The following is an 8,271-nucleotide window of genomic DNA, read 5'->3' on the forward strand; positions in this document are numbered from 1 at the left end:
CACCTGGCTAAAAAAAAACAAATCCCTGAACACGTGAAGTGTACGGTAAGCATCATCAATCAGGATGAAAAACCATTGCCCTTTCGGTCTGCCAGTATCTGCCCATAATATTGAGGCAAAGTGGACTAACGATGGACACACGGGGGTAGCGTTACGCTTCGGGCAGACAGGTGCTAATATCGCTTCGCATAGAACTGTGGCACACAAGGTGACAGAGAAAAATATGATCAAATGAACAATCGTTTCTCACCTCGGCCAGGCTCCCCACCGACGTCAGACCACTGATGATGGCCATGATGTATGACCGGCTGGAGCCAGGGCGAAATGGATTCGATGGCTCGTACAGAGCGCTGCTACAGCAATATACCCGATCAAATGGAGAAGAAGCAATTCGACCACGAGAGAAGAAGCAACGCAAAAAACCCGCAAACGTGACAATCCAATGGTAGAAAACAAGGATGTAGCCCGCTTTTTCCATGTTCCCGGCTTGTGGGTATGTGTTTTTTCTGCTTTCATGTTTTCCTAGCAAAGGAAAACCCAGCTCAAGCGGCTCAACGGTAACACATGCGGCAAAACGATTGGCTGCGGGCAAAAATTTATCAAACGCACTCAGACGGATAACATGCCGATAATGATCACACCTTGGTAGTATGGCACCTAGCCGACACGCAATGGTCCATGAAACCGTGACGAGTGCAATCGACGTTAGTTCGTGGCGATTTAATGAGCATGGAGATGCTGAACATGTGTACGATTATGGCTTAAGGCAACGTGAGATGGGGAGAAAGCGCGAGGAGCATGATAATTAATATTTCAAACTTTTTTATGATCAGCAGATGGCATACTTTTATAGGTAGCTTAGGAAGCTAACATAAGTATTTTGCGTAAGGTGCTAAACGCCATTTGAGGAATTGATTTTGCCCTGTGTAGATGTAATAGAATCACGAAGAGAAAACATCTATACAACAATGCGCGCCAATGTACTTTGAAGCGTGATACGCGATAGAAAATTCATTGACCAATATTGAAATTGATTGTTTATGTTTAACAAATGATGTTAATAATCCCGTGTTCCATCAATTCAACACTCATCAATGCATTTATTAAAGCGATAACCAAGACCTTACCAGCCGCCCAGTCTCTTCCATAGGTTCGAAAATAATTTTACTTATTGCTTAAGTGTTACCACCATCCAATCACTGCTGATACAGGGTCATATACACTCTTCGCTTAAATCCCAAATCAATGTTACCACACATAAACGGCGATGAGCCACCTTTTTCCCCAGGATCGTTTTCCATCGCATGAAAATTGTATGATAGTATTGCTTCCTTACTACAGCTTGATGGCGCCCAGGAACGTTTCGGTCCTAACGATGCCTGACGAGCGAGATAATATTTTGTGCCCCGCTTATACCCGGAGCTTATGCCCTACCCAGGTGAGCGTTTTTCGCCACAACAAAGGAGGTCGGGGGCAGGGGCCCGCGGCGCTCACTTTTAACGGCTTTATCGACCTCGGCTCGTTCGCCCACCTCACTGCTTAGGCCGGCTCTGCCGCTAGTCGGCTTTATTACGAGGGCGAAGCAAAATCCCTGCCAAAAGATAGCGTATTAGACTCATATTTTCAAATGTATTACTTTTTATACTTTCCAACTGCCTACAGCGACTGCCTTCTTTCAGCATGATCTGAGTGCGCGTTGGGAGTTGAGAAAATTAAGTAAAATTGCTTAACGAAATTCTATTGAGCAGTGGGCTCGATTGTATGGGCAGCATAAATGTGACTGGTATAATTAAATTATATAGGAACATACAACAACGAATTATTGGACATTAGACCCTGGTTTAAGATCAGGTGGATGCTGTTTGTAGGACGGTATGGATACTATTCATTCCTCATTGGCAATGCTATGCTTTTGGCAGGCTTTATGCACCTCAAATCTATACTTCTTGCCAAAACAGAATATACTGTCATGACTAATTACAGAAGTTAGGGTCCTTGTTATGTTTCTTTAAAACTTTTTAGTATTTTACTTGATTTCCGCCGTCTGATACTTTCATCAAGATGTATGACCTAACAACAGGCGGTCCGTGATGTGTTCAAATGTGGTAAAGACTATGTTCTTGCAGGTCCTAATTGTCTATATGTGGCATTGAAAGATATAGACTGAATAAAGTTTTGCGTGAAATAGAAAACACATCTTTTTAGAGATGACAATCGAATCTATTCTATTGCTCAAATATATATAAGTTACTGTTATAGATATCTGTTTCAATATTACCACCTTGGCAAAATTGTTCTAAATCTCCAACTAAAAAGTTCTTATTTGAGATTTCATCTATTCTGTTTAAAGTCGACGCATTAAATCGTATTCATTTTTATAAACCGTGCTGTACAAATGTGAAAATCACACTTCCACATTGCACACATTCGCGTCGAGCTGAATACAAAACAGTCACCGTTCCAATCACACCCAGATTAGCTTTTGATAGCATTTGCAAACAATCGAATTCCCACGAGCCTCGCGGCATTCTTGCATAGACGCGATTTGCGGTAAACTGCTGATCATATTAACCGCAAGCTGTGTATCCAACGTTCGAGAAAAATCAAGCACAGCCACTCGATAGCATCACTAATAAGATCGCTCCAATCCCGTGAGCTATCGATTGCTGCTCGGTTGCTTAATCTTCCGGAAGCTACAACAGGAAGTCAAGATAATGATGGGTATCGGAAGGGAAAGGTAACGCTATCAATCGGCAGGAACAGGGTTTTCCATAATCATTACGTTATTGATTTTATTACATCCTCCGACGGGCGGCACATTTGCCGGTGATAGCGAGCAATCGAACGTTGCCGAATGTTGCTACAGACACTTACTCCCCGTATGTGCCGCATCTTCAGGCGTGTGCGCCCAAAGCACGTTGCAGCGGGCGTTGTGAAAAGAACGGGAATACCCAAATGCCAAAAGTCGAGTGAGGCAAGTACTAGCAGAGTCTGAATTACATATCGCGAACCAAGATTCGGTTCCGCCCTTTCCTGACCCGGCGGCTGAGGTGATGTTTCTGCACGAACACGGAACGGAAATATTATAATATAATCAACCGCAGATCGAAGAAAATATCCCACAATCTGGGCCGATGCTTCGTGAGGGGAGAGCGTGGACTGTCTCAAAGAGATATATACAGCTGAAAGAGGCCGTGCAAACGATGGGCAGAATATTTGACTAACGGGCGAAGGCCACGTACTGTGCCGCCCTTTTCCACTGTAAGCGTAATATTACAGTGGAATGAAAAAGCGTTCATTATTTATGTGCATTTTGTTTGCTTGTACCGTACCGTTTACTTTCATCCTGCTGCAGCTAACTGTTCGGGGGACCCAACCAGCAATTGCTGAATATTGTGACAGCGTCTACTCGACATTTTGTAAACGATGCGGTCTAGCTAATGCTTTGGCACGGGTTTTGGCTTAACTGATGCCGTACAACCCGGACAGTTGTAAAGTAAACATGCCTGCCAACATCAATTGCAACGCTGGCTGGCTGGCTGTAATGCAAATGCACTGTTGCTGTTATGACGTTTAACTCGGCAAGAATTGTACAGCCTGGAAAAATGCAATTAATTTTGGCTTTTGCAGATAAGCTTTCCTGCGGGGCGAATTATTTATTCAAAGCCCCGCTTCAGCTGGTACAGCTCTCACACCCTGGTGGGAGTCAGCAAGTAGCGCGTGGCCACTTGTTTCTTTTTATGTTCGTGAGCTTTTTTTTTGCCCATCGTCATTATTACAGCTTACAGCGAATTGGTCCTTCAAGGAAGCAGGTTATCTATAAAACCGACAACGTACGTTTACTGCTACCAGAGAGCAAAAGCCTACGAGGCCGGAACAAGACTGCGTAATTGAAATGGATGTCTGAGAGTGATTAATGTGATTAACATAATTGCGCAGAGATGGCGGCAACTTAATTGTGAACTCACACCACCACCAATGCGTTCGTTCGTGATATTCAAGTGTTTTACATGTTCTTTGTTTTTTTGTTGCTTTGCTTAAATGCGTTTGTTTTAAACGCTTCATGCAGCCTTACAGTACACTCCCACCTCCCTCCCGCAGTTCCATGCGCCTCAATATTGTGGTCAAATTTCCTGCCGGATCTCCGGATTAATCAGTGAAGATGTTTAAATACCCTCCAACGCTGGGTGGGCACTTGGGCAGGTCTGCCAATTTCGAAATGAAACACACGCACACAGCACGATCTGGATTATTTCGCACTCCTCGCAACAACACTGAACCGTCGGTACACGAACGGTGGTGGATGGTCCTAAGATCAGGTTGATGATTTACGACGTTGTCTCTCACCTTCCGCACGGCGTTGCTACCGTCGACGGCGTGGTTGTGGGTTTTTGTGCTCGAAACACAAAACCAGATACACACTAATCGAGCAGCAAAGCAAACTTGCTAGACAAACAAATACTATCCCAACACACCGTCTACCCTTCCTTCCCCTTATATGGGAAATTAGCTGCTGCGCTGTGTAAGTTTTGTGTCTGTTTACGTACATCATACATTGGTTTCATATTTTTACTACTGTATACTTTAATGAGTGTAAATTACCGGCTGCAAGATGAAAGGGAATGTACAATTTGTTTGAATCACACACGATGGAAGTTCTTGTTTTAGGCGCGGTTGGTTTAAAAACAAAAGGAAAGCTGTTCAATTAAGGCACCATAAACCCCTTTTGTTTGAAAGCTAAATCTGAACATCTTTAATGGGATAAAGGGTGCATGAATATCAGAATTTTGCACAACATAGTAATGAGATTTTGAATTTAGTCCAATGTGATTTTGGATAACTTCCTTCAGCACTCACATTCGCATTTCTTACTGGATTGGTTTCAACTGTATCATTTTACGATCCTTTCCCAGCAAGGATACCATGAGGTAAACAACCCTTTGACTCAAGCCAATCGATTGACTGTTGTCTAGAGAGTACAGTTGATACAGTTCATATAAAATTCATACAACAATTGTCCATTTTCCATCGTTCTCAGAATGCACCCTGTTGGCTTAAGCTGTTGAATATCCTCAAGCCTTTACGATTGGTTACACCAGCAGACCTATGCAGTTGAGCAGCAGCATGCATGAGGTACGTATTTCCCAGACACTGTAGCAAAGAAAGGAATGTGTGTTTGAACGGCGTCTGCTGTTGCTCGGTTCAATTACTTATCGATTTCCGTGTTTGACTGAAGCACCTTAAACTAGCATAGCTGTTGCCCCAGAATGCACATCATTTCATACGATTGACCATAATAAAAAGCAAAACTAAGACACTGAGACGAAGCACACTGAAGGTGAACAGGAGAAATGTTCTCACGTAACAATGCTGCATGGGAAAACGTGCGACAGCTGACTCCAGTACGTAACGCGAAGCCGTCCACCGACACCGTGCTCGTCTATTCAATATTCAAATGATATCCCTCACTGCACCGAACCATTTCCCGGCGGGAATCGTAATGGATTATTATTAACCATCCTAGCTGAATTCCCGAAGGCGCGGTTGAACTGTCAGTGGATATGGGAACACACATACATGCGCTCTTTACCTCTGGGGTGCTATAAGAAAATCGGAAAGTAATTCGTACCACACCAATCATGTACCACTAACCGATGGTCACAAAACTTCCCCCAACTATTCGCTTTATTGAACGCAATCACTAGCACCACTTTCACGCTAATCCAATTTATCTTTCTTCCACGAACAACTGGAAACGGTTCGCAACGGCCACCTGGCAGTACCGTGCACAATCTTATCCAGTTACTGCACATTTCACACAGACGACGACAACGAAGACAGTGACGACGAAATCAACTAGGAAGTGACAACGCTCGAGCGGAACCGACGGAATGTCACCAATGTCAACCACGTTTTATGGCAACTGGGGCGCACCGAGCAACCTCGGCTTTTCCACTGATACTGATCACTTCCTGGACTTACATTGCTGATTACAGTCATTATTTCCCTTGGCCAAGGAAATGTACGGAGCGTAAAATTCGGGAAAACTCTATCGTGATAATCGTTCCTGGAAGACGTTACTCGGGTCTTACATTTTACGTAACACTTGTCTACGCTTCAAAGGTGGACAAAGCTACAAGCTACAGCTCAACTAGTGACGGTTTCTATTCAGTCGTTACAAAACACATTTTAAAGATCGGTTGATCATAGTCCCAATTAATTGGTTTTAAGTTTACAGAACAACTTTTCTTCAATTTAACATTTTGCTTCCACAGTTTTGCACACTTGCGCATTGATCGGATATATTGTACAAACTGTACCACAATGTCAACGTAACTGCTGCCTAACCTTGCGCAATCGTCACCAATCACTTTTCTCGCCAATGACGGAACAAACATGCACTATCCCACATTTTTCAACTGTAAACTCTTTTCATCAAAAACATGCAAATTCAAAAAATAAAACTAGACGCTAAAGCAAATGTTTTAACATTACTATCCATAAACTGGACCAGGTACATAGAACATGCCAGGGCACAACCGAGTGCGGGGTCGAGCTCTAATAATTGCCGCTAATTTAATTTATGAACGCCATCACGCTCACAACCACACAAGCGGTAGATTTTTGTGAGCTATTTTTATTAGACACTGTGAAAACCGACACCAGCACTAACTCCCTAACGGACACAACACAGGGACACATAGCAGGAAGCAATAGCATAGTAATGTTACGGCACTGTTGGATATTCATCAATCTCGATCCGCACCGCACACGATCGTTGCACAGGAAGTACTTGAAATTCGATAGCGATCGGCCGCCATGCTCGTCAGTCGCGAAAACACAACCCCGCAACCCAAGCCCTCACTTCTAACGCGTTCATTATCGGGCGATCTTGAACCGATTAAACGATCCCAATATTACGATAGGTAAATGCACATAACGTAATTTTGGGCTAGTGTAAATCAACCAAATAACTTTTCCTAAAATCACTAAGAAACTTCCAAACCGTTTTGTTTGACCAAAAAATGACACATTTATGGTAAACGATGATCGAAATTAAACCGAACTGAAGGTATTTTACAACAGATACTCACTTTAAACCACCGTGCGATCACTTCTCGAACAATTTGCTTTTGTCGCATTCGAAAACTGTAATGGCGTCCTTCACCACTAGCACCATGTTGGTTTCTCGATCGATTTTTTCATGCCATGTAACGTGTGCTTGAACCAGACACGAGTGCTTTGCTTCATTCTTTTTTGCCCTTTGGTTTGGTTAAAACTTTTTTTCCGTTGCTCACTTTACACATCCCGTGTGATCCTTTGCACGTTTTCGGTCTACAGGAAGCATCAGAATCTGATACGACACTTTTCCGAAGGCTTTTCTCCTTCCACGATTCGCACGATACGATCTTACAAAGTACTCACTGAAACGTGACTGCACACGCAGCGCACACTCTACACCTTTCCAGAACACATCCACACGCTCCCACCCACAGTCTGCCGCCCTCTCGGTGTGAGCAAGTGTTCCACAGGCTCATTGATCCCCGGTCCCGGTTGATCGGACACACCAGCCGGGGTATTTTCCAGCGACAGGAGCCGGGTAACTTAACGGCATGGAATTTGGCACAGTACTGAACGGTACGGGAAAATGCGAACACGAAACACGCCAACTCGCCCGTCCGAGAATGTCCCGAAACGTTCCGTGCCCGAAAGTATGCGGCGACTCACCACGGGGCCGTGGTGAGTTTAGCCAAGACACAGTACCATGCTTTCCGACCGTTGGCCGTTGCTGTGTCATTTCAATCGTACGGTTTGAAATTTGAATTCTAATACGCTCGTGTTGCGTGTCGATTGTGAGTGAAGTGGGGAATTACTTCAGGAACGGTAAAATGTAGACGGGGAAAAAAACTTTGTTCGATGGTTAAGATAATATTATTCCAACTGTCGCATTTTAAAGTTTAACTCGGTCCAAAAAAAGTCACAAACACAAGTTTAAAAAACACACATACTCTAGCATGGTTCTTTGCTCCATTGCTCAGCTAACGTTTGCTCTTGCCAGTTACCATATCAAACGAATGTTAATTCGCAACCACCCCCAGCAACAGTAAAGTCGCCGAGTGAAACTTTTATGCATCATTATGTGGCGGGTGCGTGGTTGAAACGGTGCAAGTTAGCTGTAAATTTAGTTGCTTACTTCATCGAAACGTGTGTACCTGTGATGTGGGTATCAAGCTTGTGATCATCATCATCGTTTCCTGCTCAAGCCCAACC

At 43.8% G+C, this 8,271-nt stretch overlaps 1 protein-coding gene across 7 annotated transcripts in view; it reads right to left on the reverse strand.

The window, feature by feature from the left end:
- Positions 1-7,645, reverse strand: part of LOC120948468 (uncharacterized) — a 93,520-nt gene extending 85,875 nt beyond the window's left edge. For 5 of the 7 annotated variants that reach the window (XM_049605541.1, XM_049605542.1, XM_049605545.1 and 2 more), the window contains exon 1: positions 7,095-7,644. The gene's annotated coding sequence lies outside the window, so the exon portion shown is untranslated. Of the gene's footprint in view, positions 1-7,094 lie in introns of all 7 variants that reach the window. The other 2 variants (XM_049605547.1, XM_049605543.1) reach the window with 1 other exon arrangement.
- Between the last annotated feature and the right edge of the window lie 626 nt (positions 7,646-8,271).

Source organism: Anopheles coluzzii, chromosome 2 (genome assembly GCF_943734685.1).
Source record: "Anopheles coluzzii chromosome 2, AcolN3, whole genome shotgun sequence".
Taxonomy (NCBI): Eukaryota; Metazoa; Arthropoda; class Insecta; order Diptera; family Culicidae; genus Anopheles; species Anopheles coluzzii.